The sequence below is a fragment of the Carassius gibelio genome, chromosome A22, assembly GCF_023724105.1.
Source record: "Carassius gibelio isolate Cgi1373 ecotype wild population from Czech Republic chromosome A22, carGib1.2-hapl.c, whole genome shotgun sequence".
Taxonomy (NCBI): Eukaryota; Metazoa; Chordata; class Actinopteri; order Cypriniformes; family Cyprinidae; genus Carassius; species Carassius gibelio.
Genome location: NC_068392.1, coordinates 3,347,590 through 3,372,484, shown reverse-complemented (window position 1 = coordinate 3,372,484; position 24,895 = coordinate 3,347,590). Strand labels below are relative to the sequence as shown.

The following is a 24,895-nucleotide window of genomic DNA, read 5'->3' as shown; positions in this document are numbered from 1 at the left end:
GGACCAGTAGGTTTGGGAGGAGGTGGGAGAGGGAGGCTGGGAGGGAATACAGGAGACACAGAAGAGTCAGGGCTGGGCGGAACCAGCGGAGACACAGAAGATTCAGAGCTGGGCGGAACCAGCGGAGACACAGAAGATTCAGAGCTGGGTGGAACCAGCGGAGACACAGAAGATTCAGAGCTGGGCGGAACCAGCGGAGACACAGAAGATTCAGAGCTGGGCGGAACCAGCGGAGATACAGGAAACTCAGGGCTGGGCGGAACCAGCGGAGAAACAGGAAACTCAGGGCTGGGCGTAACCAGCGGAGAAACAGAAGATTCAGAGCTGGGCGGAACCAGCGGAGAAACAGAAAACTCAGGGCTGGGCGGAACCAGCGGAGAAACAGAAAACTCAGGGCTGGGCGTAACCAGCGGAGAAACAGAAAACTCAGGGCTGGGCGTAACCAGCGGAGAAACAGAAAACTCAGGGCTGGGCGTAACCAGCGGAGAAACAGAAAACTCAGGGCTGGGCGTAACCAGCGGAGAAACAGAAAACTCAGGGCTGGGCGTAACCAGCGGAGAAACAGAAAACTCAGGGCTGGGCTTAACCAGCGGAGAAACAGAAAACTCAGGGCTGGGCGTAACCAGCGGAGAAACAGAAAACTCATGGCTGGATGGAACCAGCGGAAATGGAGCAGAGGAAATGACTGGAGGAGGTAGGAGTGGGAGACTGAGAGGGTATACAGGGGAATCAGGGCTGGACGGAACCAGCGGGGAAACAGGAAAATTAGGGATTACCTCCATAGACCAGTCCATCAGATCCAGAACTTGCTCCATATGGCTTTCAGAGACTGCAAACAGCTCACCCTCAGACGCAGGAGTGTGGGCAGGGCTTTCCTCCACGCCCTCGATCTCCACGAGGACTCCCACGATGCACGGTGTTGCCGGCTCACACACCTGGTCAGTCGCGCTCTCGAGATCCTGTTCCCTGTCGGTGAATGGCTCGGGCTCTGCGGCTGCGGTGGGCTCTGGCTCCGTGTAGCGAGTTGGTGGCTGGCTGGTCTCTGGGTAGGGAGTGGGACTGGCGAGATCCTCTACGGGGCTGACGGTGAAAGATGTGCCATTTCTCGCCAGAGTCCACTCCACGAATGCGGCGAAATCCTCTCGAGGACCATCTTCGGACGACAACGCTCTGCATTTGGAGTTCAGGCTGGTGTTGTAGAAGGTGCAGAGCGCGCCGTCCGGGTAGCTGGTGGCATTAGCTAATAGGAAAAACTGTCTGGTATGGTCCTCGAGAGAACGTCCTTCCTGCTTCAGCAGGAGGATGAGGAATTCGGGACGATAGAGGGGATCCATAGACACTAGGAAAAGAAAAGACTGTGAAAAAACAAAAGCAAAACGGAGGGAAGAACACGCAGTTTTCTATTTTCTCTTTTGTGGTCGGGTCTTCTGTCACGGTTTTACGCTGCCTGAAGGAATACGGAGTCGAGGATAAACGGAATAAGGCTTTTAATATATCCAACACAGGGGATATCCAACATAGAGCACAGAGGTAGACACACGTAAGTAGCAAGTAGTCACAAGTGAGTAACAAGTGGTAATGAAGACCCGACAAAACAGAACTGAAAGGACAAGGCTTAAGTACAAAGGATAATTGGGGAAACACAGGTGGATGGAATCATTAAATTGACAGGGACATGGAACACATGAGGAATAGAATGGACACACCTGGGAACTAATCAACCAAACACGGAAAGACGGAAACTGGGTCACGGGCAAAAACACATTAAATGAGTCCAGGTGTGTGACAATATATATATATATGAGTGTTCGTAATAAGCAACAATACAAAATCTTAAACTATAAAAGTGCCACTTTGTCCCACTATTATGCGCAGGCCTGGCATTTTGCACTGGGCTATAGAACTACAAAATGAATTTTAAATTAGCAATATCATAATTGAATGACATTTTGAATTATGTAGTGATCTAATTCTATCCACCAAGCAATTGTATGTGAATGTGTGAGACTTATGGTCATGGTTATAGGGAAATAACAAGAAGAACAAAGTGCAGTAAACGGTAAAACTGTTTGCACTACAAACCAGTACGTTCATAATTAAGACAATACATTAAAAATAACATGGTAAGATACAGCAGTTTGCAACAGTAAACAGCAAAACAAGCTGTTTGTACAGCTAATATAGCTGGAATGACACCGAAAGCCAGACACATTACATTTACAAATGGCCGCGCCCCCTCTTACAGAAAAAATAAGGGGCATATGTTTATTCATATGTTTATTTATGTAACGTAAGCGTGTGACTTTTAATTCGTGACGTGCTTTCATGGGCGTGCGCGCGGACCGGATGGAGTTGCCATGGAAACGGAGCGCAACACTGCACATGTCCCGAGGAAAAACCCTGTTTCTCGCTGATTTCACTGTTTTCAGGTGAGTTAAGTCCATAAAATCACGCAAATATTACTTATAACTGTTGTTGACACTTCTCTTACTTGTATTTGACTCGCTTCTGTTGTTTATTTACTTTATAGGAATGGTTTAATGTCTTCGAAAAAGTCCGTTAGCATTTCTACCGTTTTCAGACGACGTATCGTCAGGTATGATAACTCTTTTGTGCATTTATTTATGAAAGCTTGGGCTTTTAATCAAATCTTCATCTGTAGATGATAGCTTTTGACTGTTTTGTTGGTAATCTTTCAATGGATGATTGGAAATTGCTACATTTATTTAACCTTAACATTTACACTTTACTGTTTATCGATGACGTCACGTTATCAAGGAGCGCGAAAATTGGCTGAAAACTAAAGTTGTTTTGATCTTTTATGGTAAACATAAAACTGTTAACTGTTAACTGTTAAACTGGAATAATCCTTCTACAACAGAAGGGAGTGTCCAAGATTTCAATATGTCTGAAGGGAGCTGCTGACAGAGATGTAGGAAGTGCTGAAAAGGTTAAGTAACCTAATCTGCATTTTTTTCACAACATATATTGCAATGAATCTGTTATTTTATTTATTTATTTTTTGCATTTCACCTGCTCTAGCTTGTTTCCATCTAATAAACCTGGAACTGCAGACTAAATATTGTTGGCTCTGTGTCAAATTGCTTGTTTTGTTCCTAGATTCTCCAGTGCTGATGGCCTGCTGCATCCAGCAGAGTCGGAGTGAACCTACTGTAAGACAACATCTCCAAGATGCTATTGACCACAAGACTAGTACAGTAAGTCAAACCTCAAATATACAGTACACTAGTGTTCAAAAGCTTGAAGTTGATACCATTTGTAATAATTATCTTCTGCTCACCTCTGTAGTAATTATTTGATTAAAATATGTAAAGAGAGTAATATTGTGAAATATTATGACAATTTAAAATAACTGTTTTCTATGTGAATACATTATAAATTAATTTATTCCTGTGATGTGCAGCTGTATTTTCAGCATCATTCCTCCAGTCTTCAGTGTCACATGGATCCCTCAGAAATGCTGATTTGCTGCTCAAGAAACTTATTATCAGCGTTGAAACAGTTGTGCTGCTTCATTTTTTTTTTTTTGTGGAAACCGTGATGCATTTTATGTTTCAGGATTCACAGATGAATACAAAGTTCAAAAGACCTGCATTTATGCATTTAGCAGACGCTTTTATCCAAAGCAACTTACAGTGCATTCAGGCTATCAATTTTTACATATCATGTGTTCCCGGGGAATCGAACCCCCAACCTTGCGCTTGCTTGCTAGCACAGTGCTCTACCAGTTGTGAGCTACAGGAACACTATTTGAAACAGATGATTTTGAATAATTTGATGCATGTAACACTAACATTCAAATGTTTGGATTCTATGCAACAACGAATCCAACAAAAAAAATTTCAGCACGTCTGTACTTTAACATTGATCATAATCAGAAATGTGCAGTAAATCATATTAGAATGATTTCTGAAGATTTGTCACTGAAGACTGGAGTAATGATGCTGAAAATTCAGCTTTGATCAAAGGAATAAATGACATTTTAACATAATATTCACATAGAAAAGAGTTTTTTTTTTTATTATTGTAATAGTCACAGTGTTACTATTTTACTGTAATTTGATTCAATAAATGGAGCCGTGGTGAGCATAAGATATTTTTTATAAAGGCATAAAATATCTTACAGACCCCAAACTCTTGAATGGTTGTGTAAATTACAGTTATGATGTTCCTCCCAGTTACATTTTATTAAAATGTATTAAATGTTACTTTGGCATATGCAGTCCATTCTATAGAGACTGTGTCTTTTCCCCAAAAACAGACAACAAATAATATGTTTATTAAGGGATCTAGAAAAATTATTTCAGTTTAAACCTACTAGATTAAAACTAGTACTCAATGTACTCCATTGATGAAATAGTAAAAAGTGCACAATGTCTGAAATGATATGAACAGCAGCTATGCTAATCTTCCTGTTTCTGCAAATGTCCATCCCAGGGTTATTAGAAACTGCACAGCACAGGACTTGCAGGACTTGTGAGGACTTCAGATGATACCAGTACTCAAAAGACCTTAGATGATGGCAACTATAGATGGACACACAAACTACCGCCACTGCAAAAAAGGTAATGTTAATTTCAAAGAGCTGTGTCACAGTATCAAGGGCTTCCTTATCAGTTCTTACTTTTGTTTGATGTTTTTTGTTTGATGTTTTTATTAGTACATATACGTTATCTTGCACATTTTATCTCCCCAACAGATTCTAATTTGAAAGAAGTTTATAATGCATGTTCGCTACTCCCAATTCAGAAGACTGAATCAGCCTGTGTATCTGAATGTTTCTCATACTCACTCCTCTCTGCCGCGTCTGAATTTGGGATTTTCCTTAGCTGTCAGTTATAAACGTCAAAATTAAAAGAAATAAACATTTGAAATATATCAGTCTGTGTGTAATGAATAAATATAATATACAAGTTTCACTTTTTGAATGGAATTAGTGAAATAAATAAACTTTTTGATGATATTCTAATGATATGACCAGCACCTGTATATCATTGCTCTTTTGTTGATTTTGCTTCCATTGTCCTCATTTGTAAGTTGCTTTGGATAAAAGTGTCTGCTAAATGTAAATGTAATGTTAATGTGTATTTAACTATATTTATAAATATTTATCTGCATTTTTTATTTTGTAATAATGTAAATGTATTTGTTTTATATCTATACATGCAGTTGTATTCATGTATGTATATTTATTTGTCTAATTTTTATATTTTAATAAAGCAGTTTAGACTACATGAGTGTTTTCTTTATTCTGGATTAATTACATATTCTTTTGTGTCTAGAAAGGGTTAATATGGGCCATATCTAACCCAGAAGTCAGCCACAACTGGGACGGATCTGGGCCACATCTCAGAAATGGCGTGGTTGACATCTGGGCCAGGTGTCGCCCATGCCATTTGTGAGATGCGGCATGGATCTGGTACAGTTGTGGCTGACTTCTGTCAGACAAAACTGGGCCAGATTTGGCCCAGATGTCACCCACACCATTTCTGAGATGTGGCCCAGGTCTGGTTCAGTTGTGGCTGACATATGTCAGCCAGACTCAGGTTGAGTCATCGCCATCACTCCGCGTGGTATGTGGGCCAGAAGAATATGGGAGATGTGGGTCAGAACTGGGCCACATGTCATTTGCTATCTGGGACTGCTATCTATCGAAATAACTGACGAACAGCAAAATGTGAAATTTCATTCGTTTATATGTGTTCAACTGTCCCATATTGACTCGACACCTTATTGTAATAAGTGAAAGACATCTTTATATGCTCGACTGGACAAGTTAGCCTGATTAAAAAAGAAAAAAGAAAAGAAAAAAGACTGGTTAGGAAGCATCGAAACGCGAGACTGATTCTGATTATATTGACGTTTCATTCAACATCAAAACAAGCTTAACCGCACACATAAACTCACAGAAAATACATGAGGTAAATGTTCAACTGTTGAGTTTATTCATAACATATGATATAAGAAGCATCACAAGTGAGCTGTTTTCGTGAGTATCACGATTGCAAATACATAGTTCAATAAACAATTAGTTAACAAGTTACTTACTTTTTTAGACACAATATTAACTGTTGTTGTATTTCACCAACGAATATAGTTCCAAACAAAGACCAAAGCAAAACTATTTTGCTCATTCTCAAATCAAAACTCTCCAAACTTGAGCTAAATGATCATCTTTTTGAAGGGATCGGTTCACTGAATGACTCAGTTGATTCCCTCATTAAGTTGTTTACTGCCACCTAATGGCGGATTAGTTTCAGGTTTAATAAGTAGCATTGCATTTTTCCAACATTTATTTATTGTATTTTCAAATTTCATGTCATTACACAGTGTTAATTTTGCACTGTTAATTATTTAATTTGATTGGTGGTACAGTTCTACAATGTAATATTACAATTTATAATTATAAATTATATAATTTATAATAGTTTGTTTATTCTAAAATATATGCCTTTTTGGGTGTTAATTTTGGTCTCATTTACATAATGCTTTAAAGAAATCACAAGATTATTTTCTTTATTTCTTGTAGGTGCAAAGAATAGCAGCTGATGTGGAGAAATGTTCGATGCTTCAAGACTCTGAAGCTGATTTTATTAGGCAATGTATTAATTATTTAAATAATTTGATAAACTTGTAATTTAGATTACATTTTTTATTGAAATACTGCATTGTAGGTTACATTATTGCTTATATTTATTCATTTCAGGTCCACCCAGTGGCTTTTGACTATTTGAGGGTCAGATGGTTGTGAATGCATAACTCAACATTGTAGCTGGATTTGGAGTCGTATTACAACTTCAGTCCGGTGTCCCGGGAGCAGGCATCTTTTGCACACTTGAATTTTTTCAAAGGTAACAAGTTTTACTTAAGTAATTTCATTTGCGAAAAAGGTTACTTATTTAAAGGGTTGCTCCACCCCATAATGACAATGTAGACATTCATCACTGTTAACTGTTAACAGTGATTAATGTCGTTCCAAACCCGTAAAAGCTATGTTCGTCGTCGGAACACAATTTTAGATATTTCAGATGAGAACCGGGAGGCTTGCGTCTGTCCCACTGACTGCCAAACAATTAACAATGTCTAAGAAAATAAATTGTCAGAATAGTCCATCTGCCATCAGTCGTTCAACTGTAATTTTACGAAGCTACAAGAATACTTTTTGTATGCAAAGAAAACAAAAAGAACAACTTTATTCAACAAAGTCATTATTTTTTTATTATGTCCATGTGACCCAGCTGACACAGAACAGGCTATGTAGTGTGTGTCCAACAGATACTCTCCAAAAATGGCACTACACTGACACAGAGGAGACTAATTGTTGAATAAATCCTTACTTTAGTTTTCTTTGCACACAAAAAGTATTGTCGTCGCTTCATAACGTTACGGTTGAACCACAGATGGACTATTCTGATGATGTCTTTCATACTTTTCTGGACCTTGACAGTGGTATTTACTGGAGAGTCTATGGGACAGTTACAATCCTCCCGAGTGCATTCAGAATATCTTAAATTGTGTTCCGAAGACGAACGAAGCTTTTACGGGTTTGGAACGACAGGGTAAGATTTTCATTTTGGGGTGGAGTAACCTTTTAAGTACTGGTAAATGCTGACTGTATTGTATAAGTGGCATTTTGACATTTATTTTATTGAGCTGGTTTCATTTGATACATAACTTTATCCTGATGCTTTTGCTTGTTTTTATGTGCAGAAGTTTTCTTGGAATCACAACACTCACTGGATACAAGACGGACACATGGAGGCAAAACAAGAGGGACAACCCTCGTGTGTGCTCATCTCAGAAAGTTGATGGACTTTCAGGATGTATTTATTAAATTGTCTTTTGCAGGAATATTCTTAATTTAATAGAACATAAGCTCAAACAACAGATTTTAATGTTGATTCCAGCATTTTCTTTTAATCCTTTTCTTTAAAACATATTTGTTTTACCAAAATTATAAAAATTCTATTGATTGACCTTAATTTTGATAGAAAACTCTGAATATGGCTTTTTTTTAAACAGTTATTTGTGATGCTATGCTATTTTTATGATAAAATTTAACTGTTGAAAGACTGAAAATTTTATTTTACCAGTAAAAGCCTTGCAATGTCTTTCTGCCAGTTTTAATCTCGGGGTGAAGACTTACGCTTTTACTTTTTACTTTTTTATTATTTTGCTTATGAGTTAGTGTTTAAAATAAAGCGAAGCCATGTACCATGGTGATGCGTTAAAACTTTTAAACAAGTCTCTGAGTATTTTTTTATGAGTAAAGTTATTATTGTAGTTTGTTCCTGATTCTGTATTACAAAGCTCTGCAGAGGCAAAGACTCAACTGAGCTGATCTGGTTCTGGTGGGAAGAAGTGCAGAACTCTCCATTGCCACAGAGAAGACATCGAAGGTAAGAACAATGGGTTAAATTACCTTTGCTGGTTGGAAACTAAGATGTTTGGAGAGAACATCTGCATATTTCTTTAGTCAGATAAAATTAACACAACACAGCCGACAGATTCTCTGTATTTGATGATGTTCTTGACGGGAGATTCAGAGACAGACTGAAGCTGGACGATCAAACTGGATCTCTGACCATCACTAACATCACAAACGAACAAACTGAATTTTATACAGTAGAGACCAAAATATGACTATAACTTTCTTTCTCGCTGTCTATGGTGAGTCATATTTGTTCCATCTGTTCCTCTTTTTTTTTAAAGGGGACATAACACACACAGTTTCTGCCAATCTCATGTTAATCTTGAGTACCTATAGAGTAGTATTACATCCTTCATATCTCTGAAGAGTCTTTAGTTTGATCAGATTTATAAAATACATTTTTTTTGCATGCATGTTTTGCATGAAAATCCAATTTAACAGTGGAAATAAGTCAGAATGCATGGAATGGCATTAGCCCTCCCCTTTAATCACCAGATCTTATTCCACAGGCTATTTTGCTTCTTTGGTGTCTGTTCTGTTGTTTTATTTTATTAATTTGAAAAATTCATGCCAAACTAATTACATGTAGTATTTAAACAGTATTAATTTGTGACAAGCTGTTTCTGTTTGTTCTCTGTGTGTTTGGTGATACAGATGAAATATCAGTGAAGGAGGGAGATTCAGTCACTCTGAACTCTGATCTTACTGAAATAGATTATGATCGGATTCAGTGGAGATATGTGAATGAAATTGCTTTAATAGCTGAAATCAATGTGACGGCTGGCAGTGTCTCTGTATTTGATGATGTTCTTGACGGGAGATTCAGAGACAGACTGAAGCTGGACAATCAAACTGGATCTCTGACCATCACAAACATCACAACTGAACATGCTGGACGTTATTTACTGCTGATATTTGGAGCAAAGTCATTAAAAGCTTTCAGTGTTTCTGTCTCTGGTGAGTAGAGATCATGTGTCCTGTTCTTCAAATATTCTTGATATTAATGTTTATTGACTGATCTGATCTCAGTTTGGTGTTTTTATTCCTCAGACTCTGTCCACTGCTGTGGTTCTACTGAAGCTGTGATCCGATTGGTCCTCTCTGCTCTGGTGGGCGTGGCTACTGTCGTTCTTCTGGTTTATGACATCAGATCCAGAAGAGCTGAACAAGATCAAGCACAGATTCACACATATTGTGGATGATTGACGACATTCCTCATTACTATTTAAATTTTACTATTATTAATTTTCTTTTATTTGTGATGGCTTTTTGTATGTTTTAAGCGGGTATATTTCCAACCTAGAACATGATTTGAGATCAAACAGCAACATTAATTCTCAAAGTGTCAAATGTGAGTGTTTGTCTTGATTACCAAATATTGAGCTGTTACTCTAGATTAGTTAATATAACCTATAGTTAATATAAGATAACTATAATATAACTAATATTATTGTACAGATCTGGGCCCGTATTCAAAAAGAATCTTAATGCAAAAAGTAGCTCCTAGTGATAAAATTCTAAGAAAATTCTTAGAAATGTGGGCGTTTACTCTTAAAGCTAAAGAAAAAATCCTAGTAAAGAAGAAAGTAATTCAGAAAGCATCTTAACCCTTAAAAGAGGTCTTAAGGTCAGACTTGTTAGGAGCACAGACGAGGACTTTTAAGAAGCTTAAGAGTTTCTTTAGCAGAGGAGAAAATGGCAGAAAGACGAAGAGGCAGAAGAAATTACATTTACATTACATTTACATTTATTCATTTAGCATACGCTTTACTCCAAAGCGACTTACAGATGAAGACAGTGGAAGGAATCAAAAACAACAAAAAGAGCAATGATATATAAGTGCTATAACAAGTCTCAGTTAGGTTAACACAGTACACGTAGCATGGGATTTTAAACAATATAATAAATAAAAAGAAAACCGATAGAATAAAAAAAAGAATAGAGCAAGCTAGTTAGCGATCTTTACACACACACACACACACACACACAATTTCATAATAAATAAAAAAGAAAATTGAATACAAAAAGATTAAAAAGGTAGTTAGATTTTTTTTAAAGAATAGAATTAGAATAGTGAGTGTTAAGAGAGTCAAATAAAGATGGAAGAGATGTGTTTTAAGCCGATTCTTGAAGATGGCTAAGGACTTATTTTAACGGATGACAGTGAGTTAATAAGACGCTATAGATTAGATCGTGCAGGGATCATGTTTGTGACTGATCTTAATAGAGATGTGCTAACATCTCCGACACAGCGCAGAAATGCCATAGCGCCAGAAATTAAAGTAATCACTACATTACGATATTTGGCAACTGGGAAAATGCAACAATGCAATAGTGATGATTTGGGTCTGTCACAACCTTCTGTAAGCAGAGTGATCACACAAACAATTACAGCACTTTCAGAACATCTTACTGTGTCGCAGTTCATTTCATTTCCACTAGACATTCACACCTTGCAGACTCAAAAAACTGCATTTATGAATATAGCAGGCTTATAGGTGCGCACAAGCAGGGGGAATGAACCGTTAATAGTTTGTGCTTTACGCTCCCATGTCTGCTTCTTGTCCCTTGCTGTGACACCCGGCCCAAATTTTCCTTTAAGAATGGCCTTGTGTTCATCCACTAACTGGGCTAACAGTAAACACTGTTCCTCTGTCCAGTTTGGCTTTCTTGCCCTTCTTGGTTTTGATTCCATGTTTGATAAATTAAAACCAACATTCAACCCCGCCTCCTCACTAAGATGAAAGTTTTTGTCTTTTCCTTACTCAGAGTGGCTCTCAGATCGGTCTCGAAACGCTCTTAAGCTAAGACTCCTACGTAAAAGTTTTTAAGCTAAATTAAGAGTTTTCTGAGAGGATTCTTAGAATCTTTATGAATACGGGCCCAGACATTTTTAATACTGAAGCTCTTTTACTGATATTTCTCTTAGATAAGACACACAGATCTCACTTGATTTCTGTCTATTTGTCATTTGTATTTGCTTGTCTTTATCAATAAAAAATGGAGAGACTATGAAGCCTCGGAGTGAATAAAAACCTTATTATGTCGAGGAATTTCCCCTGGAGGAATACTAACTGTATGTATTTTAACAATTTCAGCACAAAAATGTATATTACCGTAAACATTATTTCAAAATTTGAACATTATTATTAAGGTTACTTTTACCCTGTGTGTAATAATGTACTGGTTGTGATTGATCAATCTCTGTCATCAAGTTTCTATCTTAAAACCACCGGTTCTCATGCCAAATTAAATATTATAACATAACTAAACTTTTCAGGGTGGAAAAAAACCTCTGTTTAACAGCCGGTGGCTCTGCCAGCTCGTCCGACTGCAGCACACCTGGATTTTGTTCACCTTTTCCTTTTATTTTCTGCAAATTTTAATTGTAATTTTCTGTTTTAGTTCCACACAGTTAGTGCACTTTTATGTGTATGTCTTGACCTCATTGAACGACACTTGCAATGCCAGTACACTTTTTCTGTTGTTATACAGATTCATTTCTTATCTGAAACAACTTAATAAATACTTCCATCAAAACTGGTTACATTACTTTACTAGCAGATACTCTGATATTGTATTGTTTCTGAGAATCCTTTGTTGTGGTACTCAACACGCTCCGAGCAGGATTCAATCCCAGGTCACCGGCTGTGAAACTAAATCAGTCTAATAATTCTGTTCATTTAGTAATCCTGCCATGCATTGTCCCACAAAAAATAGCCCTACTGGCTTATAAGCCCCTGCTATTCAGAGGCAGAAGGGCAAAAGACTGACCGAGAGAGCCCATGAAGCCTCCGACTGGAGATTAAGACTCAGGACGACGGACGTCTGGGTCCTCTCAGTTTGGCAGATAAAAAGGTTTTTGGGCTGACCGACAAGGAGACACTTGCGACAACCAACGGGAGGTCGATACTCATGACATCGGATGGATGAGACTCGCTTGCGGCCAGCAAGTATGTAACCCGACCGGGAGAACTCTCGCTGACGTCTGACGGGAGCACACGCATCAGAAGTATAAGCCTCGCCGGACGGGGAGAGGAAAAGAAAACCCGTGCTGGGAGGCTCTCGCTGCATCCGATGAGGTATCAACTCAAAACATAGAACGGGTAAGCCTCGCCAGGTGGGGGGAAAAGAAGTGAGGGTTTTTTTTGGACAGTATTTGATGGGAGGTTGAGACTCGTGGCGTCGGGTGGTTAAGCCTCGCTAATAGTCAAATGGAAAGGTAAAGTCATGTGGCCGGGAGACTCTAGCCGACATTCGACGGGGCCTTACACGATCGAATGGGTAAGTCTCTCCGACCATAGATTGGAAAGTAAGGTTGTCTAGCCAGGAGGCTGTCGCCGATGTTCAACGGGAGCTTTTACTCATGGCATCGAATGGGTAAGCCTCTCCGGATGAAAGGTAAAGTAGTTTTGTCAGGAGGCTCTCACCAGCTCCAACAGGATCTTCGTGCTTACTGTATCAGCTGCATCAGCATCGCAGGCCGTAGGATTGAAGAGGTAAGTTTGGGTGGCCGTGGGGCTCTCGCCGACGTCTGATGGGAGCTTGTACTCGCAATATCGGATGAGAAAGCCTCGACGACCGTAGAAATTGAAAAGGAGGTTTTCGCCGGCCTCCCGCGGGATCTGGATAGTGCATGGTGAAAATGACAGCTTGCGGCTGTAAGGAGAAAGGAAAGGTAGTCTGGCCGGGAGGTTCTCGCCGACATTCGATGAGAGCTTCCCACTCGCGGCATCGAATGGGTAAACCTCTCTGGAAAGTTAAGTTGTGTGGCCGGGAGGCTCTCGGTGGCATTCGATGGGAGCACATGCATCAAATGGGTAAGTCTCGCCGGCCGTAGGAAGAAAAGGTAAGGTTTACCTAGCCTGGAGACTCTCGCCGACGTCCGAAGGGAGCACACGCATCGAACGGGTAGCCTTGCTGGCTGTAGAGTAGAAAGTGTCGCCCGCATCTGGTGGGAGCTCTATACTCGCGGCACCAGATAGGTAAGTGTCGACGACTGTAAAAGAGGAAGTTAAGGATGTAGCTGGTGGGATCTCTCTGACGTACGATGGGAGCACACGGCATCGGACGAGTAAGCCTTGCTGATTAACCGTCAATGGATAGAGGTAAGTCAGCGATATTTATACTGTGGGATTGATTACTAGATTGTGGTCCACCTGTGTTGATTAGGCTAAGTATCTGACGTGCTCCTCCCGAACCTTGTTAATGAGAACATCATATATTTATTCTGTGGAACATAAAAAGTTATTTTGCAGAATGTTAATAACCAAAAAATTGTTGCATGGTTTTCACAAATAATGGAATTATGGAAATATTTTTATATTTGTTGTGAAGGTAAAATTTTAGTAAAAAATCTAAAGCTAAAATAATATGATAATATAAACACACAAATAATGAATATGAATGAAGAATAAAAATAAATATTGAAAACAAATTTTGAAATAAAACATTATTTTACAAGCAATTTTGAACTGGAAGGTAATATCGGTCCTAATAAGACTTAGACATCTTTGACACATTTGATTAAAGCAGTTTCAAGTCAGAAAACAAAAGTTGTGGATGTAATATTTACTTTTTCATAAAAGGACTGATTGTGCTATATTATAGCCTTATATCAATATAAACAAAATTTAAGATTTCTCATTTACCTCATAAAGCCAAACTGCAATGAGAAAAAAGTTACTCACATTAAAATATGGTATAGCTCATAGACTGTATATAAACATGGAAGTGGTGTGACATCACCCATAGGTTTCCAAAGAGTGTTTTTGTAGGCGAAAGTGGGCTGAGTCATCTTGGCAGCGTGTCATTGTGCATCACTCCTGGATAATCAAAAATGGCCAAAAAGGCGGGTCTTTATCTAGTCTTTTGAAAGAGTCAAATGGACAATTCTGTTATAAAGTCATGTTTTTTAAATAAATCTTCAAATTGTGTTAACATTTGTAGTTTTAATGAAGCTGTGGTTTGATGGGTAAAAGATAGTGGCTCTACAACATACTTGGACACTTGTGCACAGAAGTCAACTTGATTAGAAATAAATATCAAACCAAATTATATCTGTGGACAAGTGATTTATAAAGTCCTCTCAATATAAACTTCTCTGAGAATTTTTTTTCTTTTGCACTTAACTTCAACAAAAAACCTATTCTCAAGATAAATCATGATTTGTAGTCATCTCGTGTACCAGAAACAGCATGTAATAAGTACGAGTCCAATCAGTCCTGCAAACATGAAGGACAAAACTAAAAAAGAAAAAGATAAAAAGTGCATAGATTATAGTATAAATTGTACAAAAGCATGGCTGATTATATTAGTTTCCCTCTTAGTCTTTAAATGGAGTAACATGTTCATGCATTGATGTATATCATAATATTTACTCACCAGTTTTTACAATCCATCTGTTTATGCGAGCTGGCTTTTCTGAAATACAGCAATAAGAGTGGTCTGAAATGTGTACTGAACTTTTTATCAAAATTAAAGAAAACCTAAAACCATAAAGTCATGTATAATATTCAAATGCTTGTAACGTGCGACTCATGCTGGGATCAGACTACACCATTTAGCTCAATTTTGCCACAATATGTTTGATGTATGGAAGGCGTCGGGATGAAAGAATCAGTGACTTTGTCTTGTATTGTGTGTCATTGTGGATGACAACCAACACACAGTCTGCGTCGACAGATTTGTCTCTAGGCAAATAAAAACAAATCTCTAAAGGGTAAGGGAAGTTGCTTCGGCTAATCTCTGTTTACACTCAAAACCTGCTTCTCGATGACAGCAAACGCATTGTTAAAGATGTCAGTCAATTATGAATTGAGCATTGAATGACTGATGAGCCTAGTGAAAGGGACTATGGTAATGATAAACATAGAAGTCTTCTGATTAGATAATGATAGGTGTTTTCTGCTGCATAGACAATACAGTTCCTGGAACTAGTTTAGAGATCACATTGTTTTTCCAGTAAATAAAAACTGAACTAAAATCAAACAAAAAGAGCATAACAAATAATAATGGTAGAAGTATGTGGGTGGTACAGTACAGACAGCATGTATGGCTATGTAAGTGACATGTCGAATTTAAATAGTTTGCTATGGTTGACCGAAAAAATGCTTGAGTCGCACAGTCAATGCAACAGTCTGATTATCATTATTATTTTTTAGTCTAGTTTTAGTCTTTAAATGGTTTTCCAAATTCACTAGGTTTGATGTTAAAGGGGGGTGAAATGCTCGTTTTCACTCAATATCCTGTTAATCTTGAGTACCTATAGAGTAGTACTGCATCCTTCATAACTCCAAAAAGTCTTTAGTTTTATTATATTCATAAGAGAAAGATAGTCTGTACTGATTTTTCCTGGAAAAACACGAGCGGCTGGAGGCGTGACGTGTGGGCGGAGCTAAAGAATCACGAGCACCAGTAGGCTTTTGCGTTGAGAGCATGTGGAAGCTGTGACAGCTGTGAAGGCTGAAACTGAACGAGAGCAGCAGCAGCAACGACTCGCTCCGAGCGGGGCTCGAACCCGAGTCTCCGATGGGAGGCAGACGCACTAACAAGGAGGCAGAGACATTTGAAGCAGTTTTACTCACCGCCTGTAGTTCCAACACACAATCGTGACCCTTTTTCGTTGGGATTGCATCATCCTTAAGAAATAAACGATGTCCAAATCCTGCGTCAAACTGGACCTTGTTTGTAAAACAAGCATCTTCGAAATGCAGGGAACAAACACAAACACTTGCACAACTCCGTTGATGCTCTGTAAAAATAAACTCCATCCACTGGTCCCTTAATGCTGTTTTTTTTTTTTGGTAATCTGTGAAGGGTTGTCTTGCCCTGGCAACTAAAAATACACTTCTTTTGTGACATTTCGCGACGCTCTCGCTCTGATCAGTGAAGTCTGTTGTGCTCTCAGTGCTCTGCTATACGGGAGCGCGCGCTCTTCCGGGAGAAGTGCCTTAGGACCCATATAAGGAAATTCCGCTCCATCTAACGTCACACAGAGCCATACTCGAAAAAAACTTTCCGAAACTTGTGACAAACCGGAAGTAGTGTTTTTGGAACAGAAATACTCCTTCAAACGTACAACTTAATTTTTGAAACTTTGTCCATGTTTAGCATGGGAATCCAACTCTTTAACAGTGTAAAAAACTCAGTATGCATGAAATAGCATTTCACCCCCCCTTTAAGGTTTTATCATAGATGCCTATTCAACTGTGGTAACACACGACACACCTTTATCTTAAAATTAAATAAAACCACTTCTCATAAAGAACAAGAACATCTCCTTGTTCAAATTGAGTTCTCTTTTGCATCATCTTGCGTTTATCCATATGCCTGCTTTTCTCTTACTCCCAGATATCAACATTTTTGTATGTGTTATGAGACGTGCAGCAAGTGTATGTTAGCTTACGTCTCACCGGTTTATATGTACTCATCTAAGTTCACAACCATGCAGCAGATTCGTTCTGAATGAATTTCTTCCCAAATTGTTGTTCGCTAGCATTTTAGTCTCGTCTTTATTCGTTGACGAAAATGTCAATAGATTTCTGTCATATAGTTTCTTTCATTCAAAACGAGTTTTAGTTCATCATCGTCTGTTCTATGTCTGTGAAAAAAAAATTGTTGACGAAAATTATAATGAAAATTAATTGTCAAAGATATAAACACTTGTTTGTGAAAAGTGTTTTATGCATGTTTTGGTGGGAGTTTGTTGTTTTTACACAGTTTCGACCAGCAGACGACCACCGTGTTTCAAACACAATTAAATCGTAAATAATTTTGCGAAGCAACTTGTTCATTTGATTCAAAGTTTTGAAAAGGTTCATGTCTATCATCACTATTTGTCCTGTGTACTTTGTGGAAAAGCTGTACAGCTCAGGAACTAAATCAGAAAGGGTGCAGTTCATCCACAATCAAATTTTGGTAGTAGGTCAACATTTAATTGAAAAGATGCAATATGACTTCTATAAGAAAAATCTGTAGTATTTGTTATTAAAAACTTCCCTTATTTGTTCTTGTATAACAACATTTCAAATGTTGATTTTTAACTTAATTTACTACATTTTACAATATAAAATTGGTAAATTGAGAAAATTTGCTCTGGAATAGTAAAAAAAAAACATCCTCCCCAATAAAACTGGCACAATTTCTTGGTGTTTTTTTTTTTTTTACATTGTTGTATAGTAACACTATTATATATATACTGTATATAATATTGCATAAAATAAAATATATATTAATGTCAAATATTTACTCACCACTGTTGACATTGACCTGGAATCTCTTGTAAATGGTGGCAATTTTTTTGATAATCTTCAGATGATAAACTCCAGAGTGTGTGGATTTGGTGTCTCTGAAAATGATAGATCCTGTATATCTGTCCAGCTCCAGATTGTCACCAAATCTCCTGTCATCAGTGTTATATGTTTCTAAGATATTGTTCTTCATATAGATTTCAGCTAAGAGTTTACGCTCATCTCCAAACATCCACAGTATTTTATCATTTCTCTGTATTTCAGTCTCCCCAGTACGCAGAGCAAGATTTTTCCCCTCTTTAAATGAAACTACTTTGACTGTGTGTGTCTCGGCACCAAATGCATCTGGGGAACAAATACAAACAGTTCTTATATCATACTTATGTCCTATGTGTCAGGTATTTGCTCACAAAGACATATCAGATAAAACCTTCAGCAGGTATTTTATTAAACAAGATCAAAACAGCAAGTGAAACACACACCAAATACAAAATAAAACTGAAACTGAGGGCTGAATCCTGTATAAATGTATATTTATGTGGTATAAGCTTTGGTTCTCACAATCTGTGTTAATGTTTGCCATCCGAAACTTAACCTAGATTTAAGGTGTATTGAAATATGATCAAAATGCTTAAGCTCTAGAAATATAATGTTTCAAAACAATCATAATTATAATTCTGACATATGACCTCCTTACTTTTTAAATGGTGTTATCATCTTACAAAGACAGAAATCAAAGCTACTCATTAACATTTTCCATTAAACTGAGCTAGTCTTCATAAATGTTACAGATTTAAACTTTATATTCAAATAAATGACCTTTACTAATCCCAATATTAAACCATCTTCCCAGACTGGCTCTGCATCCCTTACAGTCACGTTATGTCAGGGAAACATCTTTCAACTCTAATCGAGGAAATAAAATACCTTCTGATGTTGTCTTTTTAAAGAACGTCAGAGGTTTTGCTCAAATAGTTTTTTTTTTTTGTGTGTGTGTGAAAGATAATGAAAATTCCAAAATCGAAAATGATAGTTTCAAGGAATTCTATTGTTACATATTATGAATCTGTATTTGGCGTCTTGTAAATGTCTTTTTTTTTTTTTTTTTTTTTTACCACATTCATCTCTTGGAGCTTTGGCTTTTGTGCCTGTTTTGTACTGTTTATAAATTCTTTAAAAAAATACTTTCGAAGTTCTTCAGTTATTTAGTTTACAAGGTTGTTTTTGCATTTTTCAAAAAGTAAAATGTAAGACTTTCTTTTTTTTTTCTTTTTTTTTGACCTATTTAAGAACGTTATGAATGCAAACGTGGGCTATTATCCTTTGCTCATTCCATTTTAGGAAATCTGAGTTCCTGATCTACTTGATAATTTAATAGCCTAAGTTAAGTATTCAGCCAAGTACAGCAAAATATAAAGTTTAAATAGTTTTTTTTTTTTTTTTTTTAATGTTGAAAAATCAGTGAGCCGCTTCTGTTTCTAAATAAATAAACCAGTTATCATGAGTCTATTTCGAGTACCGTCATAAATAAAATAAAATAAAAATACAAATAAAAAAATCACGAGCCAACAATTGTTAAAACCGCTGTCGAGGCTGAATCCACGGAGCTTTAAAATAATAAAAGAGTCGTAAATCGCTCCGTTACTATTCAGAACGGATCCGAGAATTCAGTTAAACCGTGCATGTGGAGAAAAGCTTTTTCATGTTTAGTATTAGCCATTTTTGCACTATTAATGATTATACAATTACAAATAAAATGTATCTACGTTCTAGCTTAAGTGGGTGAAAAAAATACACTAAAGTTTGGTCTGTCATATTTAATATTAATTTAAAATATATTAAATTAGAATTTAACAATCATGCAATAGTTGATTTATTGTTATATTGTTAATATTTAGCCTAAGGTGAAACCGAGAATGTTAAAACAAATAGTTATCAAGCTCTTACCATTGAAAAGTAGTAAAAACAGAACTATTCTGAAAGTCTTCTTCATATCTCTGTACAGTTGTAAGTTTAATAAATATGATCCGGATTTCACAAATGTCTCCATCCTGTCTCTGTTTCTGATTCCCTCATACGACTGACCAGGATTCGTCTCTTAGGTAACGTTGTTCAAAGATTTTCAATCAATCAATCAATCAATCACCTTTATTTATATAGCGCTTTAAACAAAATACATTGCGCCAAAGCACTGAACAACATTCATTTGGAAAACAGTGTCTCAATAATGCAAAATGATAGTTAAAGGCAGTTCATCATTGAATTCAGTTATGTAATCTCTGTTCAGTTGAAATAGTGTCTGTTTTAATTTGCAATCAAGTCAATGATATCGCTGTAGATGAAGTGACCCCAACTAAGCAAGCCAGAGGCGACAGCGGCAAGGAACCGAAACTCCATCAGTGACAGAATGGAGAAAAAAACCTTGGGAGAAACCAGGCTCAGTTGGGGGGCCAGTTCTCCTCTGACCAGATGAAACCAGTAGTTCAATTCCAGGCTGCAGCAAAGTCAGATTGTGCAGAAGAATCATCTGTTTCCTGTGGTCTTGTCCTGGTGCTCCTCTGAGACAAGGTCTTTACAGGGGATCTGTATCTGGGGCTCTAGTTGTCCTGGTCTCCGCTGTCTTTCAGGGCAGTAGAGGTCCTTTCTAGGTGCTGATCCACCATCTGGTCTGAATACGTACTGGATCCGGGTGACTGCAGTGACCCTCTGATCTGGACACAGACTGGATCTGGTGGCTACGGTGACCTCGGAACAAGAGAGAAACAGACAAATATTAGTTAGTTTTAGCCAGGTTTCTGTCAAGCAGAGCACATCTATATTATGATCAGTTATCATATTATTTACAAAAAGTGTTTTCGTAGAAATGGACCTGATATTCAATAAGCCAATCTTTATCATTTGTTTATCCATATTGCATTTGTTTTTTATTTGTTGAACCTCAATTAAATTGTTAACCTTAACTTGGTTTGGACATTTTTTGTATTTTCTAGTTCGGGGAACAGACACAGTCTCTATAGTGTGATATCTAGGTGAAAGAGTCTCTATGTGCTGAGAATTAACTGACCTCTGTGACGGGAGGCAGCTAGCAGACGGTCCCTTTAGCCAGTCTGTCTGCTTCCTGACCTGGGCCCCAGTTAGTCAAGTATAAACACTAAGACTATGTGCCATATTTCTAGACAGAAGAGTGGCGCCACCCCAGGAGGGATGAAGACCATCTCTTTTAAACAGGTCAGGTCTGCCCCAAAAGCTCGTCCAATTGTCTATGAAACCTATGTTATTCTGTGGGCACCACTTAGACATCCAGCCATTGAGTGATGACAATCCGCTATGTATCTCATCACCACGGTAAGCAGGGAGGGGACCAGAGCATATTACAGTGTCTGACATCGTGCTTGCAAGTTCACACATCTCTTTAAAGTTATTTTTAGTGATCTCTGACTGCCGAAGTCGAACATCATTAGCGCCGGTGTCATGAGAAATCGAGTCCGCCCGAGAAATCGAGTCCGCTTAGGACCCCGAGTGATCCCATTGGCTCAACGAACAATTAATGGGTATTATTTTTTAGCGCCTGATTACAATTCCTGCTAAATAGCGTTTTTATTTTTGTCGTTTGAACTTTGCTATAATGACCATTTATGTACTTTAAATTACATGTTTCATATGCTAGTATATAGCCGACGCGCTTTAGGTTGTGAAATCAAACATTTCTCGTTTTTTTTTTTTTTTTTGTTACTCGCGTATCAGCATAGCATACAGCTACTCGATGTGTGTGTGTAAATTTATATTGTTAATCTAAATGATATAAAATCGCAATTGTTTGTGCAGAACCGTGTTATTGTTGTATTATATACATATATATTATTATTTTATGTAAAATGAATGTTATATTAATTTTACATGAAGTATGTCAGTATGCCTATTATATTTATACCATTTAGTATAGTAAGTGAATAATGGTTGTTTGTGCACTGAAAGTAACTAAAAATACAGCTAGATAGTTTATATAGATAGCAATAATTGCTATATAATTATAATTTGCAATTATAATATAATGATTCTACTGTTTTTTTTTTTACATATAAATGTTCAAGGAATATGCACACTATCTATGTAAGACATTTATACATTTTTCAAAATGCATAACATTTTCAAAGAATCTTTACAGAAAGACATACTATTGTGTTTATGTTGTCAAAAACACCCTCACTGTTTTAATAGTTGGTGTTAAATGCATTAGTCGTCATACATACAGCAAGCAAGCCAAAGGCAACAGGGGTTAATTAAGAAAAAACTGTAAGATGTCGATACTGGAGTAAAAAAAACCTTTGGAGAAACCAGACTAACCAAAAACACTGGGGACCAGTTCTCCTCTGTATATTCAGTCTGAACATTTGGTACAATATCATTGGTAGTTAACAGTGTTACTGCATTGATTCAGCTGTAAGGTTAAAGGTTAATTTTGCCATGTACAGGCAGCAACATTGTTTTCTCTGTGGCCCAGGTGAGGCATGCAGTGGGAGTGAAGAGTGCTAAGGTGCAGTCATCCATTCATAAATTCTTGCTGTTTTGCTGAAACTGGAAACAGTTCATCCTATGTGAAGTCCATTGTGGAAGATTGGGGAATCCTCAGTCTCAACGTAACTCGAGAGCGTCTGGGACAGAGCTTCTGTGGTAAAGAAAAATATAAAAATTGTTTAGGAACTGTAATATAATAAAAAAAAAAAAAATCCTCTCTGCCTTTGTAATATACAGTATGTTGGAAGACTTTCTTGACATCATACAGAACGGGTTCAGAATACAACAGAAGCAGGAAACATCAAAAATCACTGTTAACCGTATAGAGCATCGATTTACAATTCTTGCAAAAATCATGTTATGATTTATGTGTATGTTGTTATAAAAACAATCAAACAGACATAAATGTAATCTGTTAAACTCAGTCTATTTTGCATTCAAACATTGCTTTAAATAAAGAGACAGGTGATTTATTTGAGCAGAACTTGTTTTCTGCCTCCTCTATTTGGAAAGTCTAATATATATATATATATATATATCCTATTTTCTATGAAACAAACTGCTGCAATGAAAATCTCCTTTTGATTTATTGTGCCTTAATTTACTATTAATTTCATTCATAATTATTCACTTACTGAACGGTATTATGAAAGTATATGTGTTTGTTTATGTTAAATAAAAGATAAACATGAGAAAAGAGTCGTATCTTCACTTAAAATCATAGAAATGCATCTTGAACAATCGGGTCCCACCTAGCGAGGACCCCTAAGATGGCGGCCGTCGCGATGCCTGTGCGCAGGATGCAACGGAGGCACTTGTCCCGAACGAAGGACACGAGACAGTTACTAATGTACACTAAAAATCTTTGTCAGATTTGAGATCGTATTAACTACCAGCAAAATACGTTCATATGTGGAAAAAATAGCAGATGGAGTCGATAAAACGCCTGAACAATGAATACAGACCTCATCGTCAAAGATCGCGAGAAAAAGGCTTGAACAATCGGGTCCCACCTAGCGAGGACCCGTAAGATGATTAATTATTATTATCACTACTAACGTTACTACTATTATTTGTGTGTGTATTGGCAGTGTCATATTACTGCACAAGGACAGTGGATAATATTGGTAGTTAATAAGAAAATCTGCTCAAATCATTAATCGCCCCTCCCCTCCACACCCAAATGCATGCGTGTGCAGGACGGGTTTAAGCACACCTCTAGTTCTGTCATACTCGTGCACAAATCACACGAAGATTTTTAGTGTGAATTACTACCTGTCTTGTGTCCTTCGTGACAAGTGCATCCGTTGCGACTTGCGCACAGGCATCGCGATGGCCGCCATCTTAGGGGTCCTCGCTAGGTGGGACCCGATTGTTCAAGATGCATTTTAAGGGAAGATACGACTCTTTTCTCATGTTTATCTTTTATTTAACATAAATAAACGTATATACTTTTATAATAGCGTTCAGTAAGTGAATAATTATGAATGAAATTAATAGTAAATTAAGGCACAATAAATCATAAGGAGATTGCAGCAGTTGTTTTGTTTAATATAAAATAGTATATATATATTTATTAGTATTTTCGTATTAGACTTTCCAAATAGTGGAGGCAGAAAACAAGCTCTGCTCAAATAAATCACCTGTCTCTTTATTTAAAGCAATGTTTGAATGCAAAATAGACTGAGTTTAACAGATTACATTTATGTCTGTTTGATTGTTTTTATAACAACATACACATAAATCATAACTTGATTTTTGCAAGAATTGTAAACCGATGCTCTATACGGTTAACAGTGATTTTTGATGTTTCCTGCTTCTGTTGTATTCTGAACCCGTTCTGTATGATGTCAAGAAAGTCTTCCAGCATACTGTATATTACAAAGGCAGAGAGGATTTTTTTTTATTATATTACAGTTCCTAAACAATTTTTATATTTTTCTTTACCACAGAAGCTCTGTCCCAGACGCTCTCGAGTTACGTTGAGACTGAGGATTCCCCAATCTTCCACAATGGACTTCACATAGGATGAACTGTTTCCAGTTTCAGCAAAACAGCAAGAATTTATGAATGGATGACTGCACCTTAGCACTCTTCACTCCCACTGCATGCCTCACCTGGGCCACAGAGAAAACAATGTTACTCCCTGTACATGGCAAAATTAACCTTTAACCTTACAGCTGAATCAATGCAGTTACACTGTTAACTACCAATGATATTGTACCAAATGTTCAGACTGAATATACAGAGGAGAACTGGTCCCCAGTGTTTTTGGTTAGTCTGGTTTCTCCAAAGGTTTTTTTTACTCCAGTATCGACATCTTACAGTTTTTTCTTAATTAACCCCTGTTGCCTTTGGCTTGCTTGCTGTATGTATGACGACTAATGCATTTAACACCAACTATTAAAACAGTGAGGGTGTTTTTGACCACATAGACACAATAGTATGTCTTTCTGTAAAAATTATTTGAAAATGTTATGCATTTTGAAAAATTTATAAATGTCTTACATTGATAGTGTGCATATTGCTTGAACATTTATATGTAAAAAAATTGTGTGGAATTATATTATAATTGCAAGTTATAATTAACAATTATAAACTAGCTGCATTTTTAGTTACTTTCAGTGCACAAACAGCCATTATTGCCTTACTATTACTGATTTGTAATAGTACAAGT

The 24,895-nt window shown here is 37.3% G+C and overlaps 2 protein-coding genes and 1 long non-coding RNA gene across 3 annotated transcripts in view; 2 read left to right on the top strand and 1 right to left on the bottom strand.

Annotated features, from left to right (window-relative positions):
- Window positions 1–24,895, top strand: part of LOC127942812 (uncharacterized) — a 92,368-nt gene that overhangs the window by 15,366 nt on the left and 52,107 nt on the right. The window lies entirely within an intron of this gene.
- The window catches only part of LOC127942795 (uncharacterized), an 83,230-nt gene that overhangs the window by 6,267 nt on the left and 52,068 nt on the right, over window positions 1–24,895 (top strand). The gene's annotated exons all lie outside the window — the stretch shown is intronic.
- On the bottom strand, window positions 19,834–23,596 carry LOC127942818 (uncharacterized). The gene is made up of 2 exons (XR_008149440.1): window positions 23,494–23,596; window positions 19,834–22,369 (listed from the first exon to the last, which is right to left on the bottom strand). It is a non-coding gene; the product is annotated as an uncharacterized LOC127942818 (long non-coding RNA).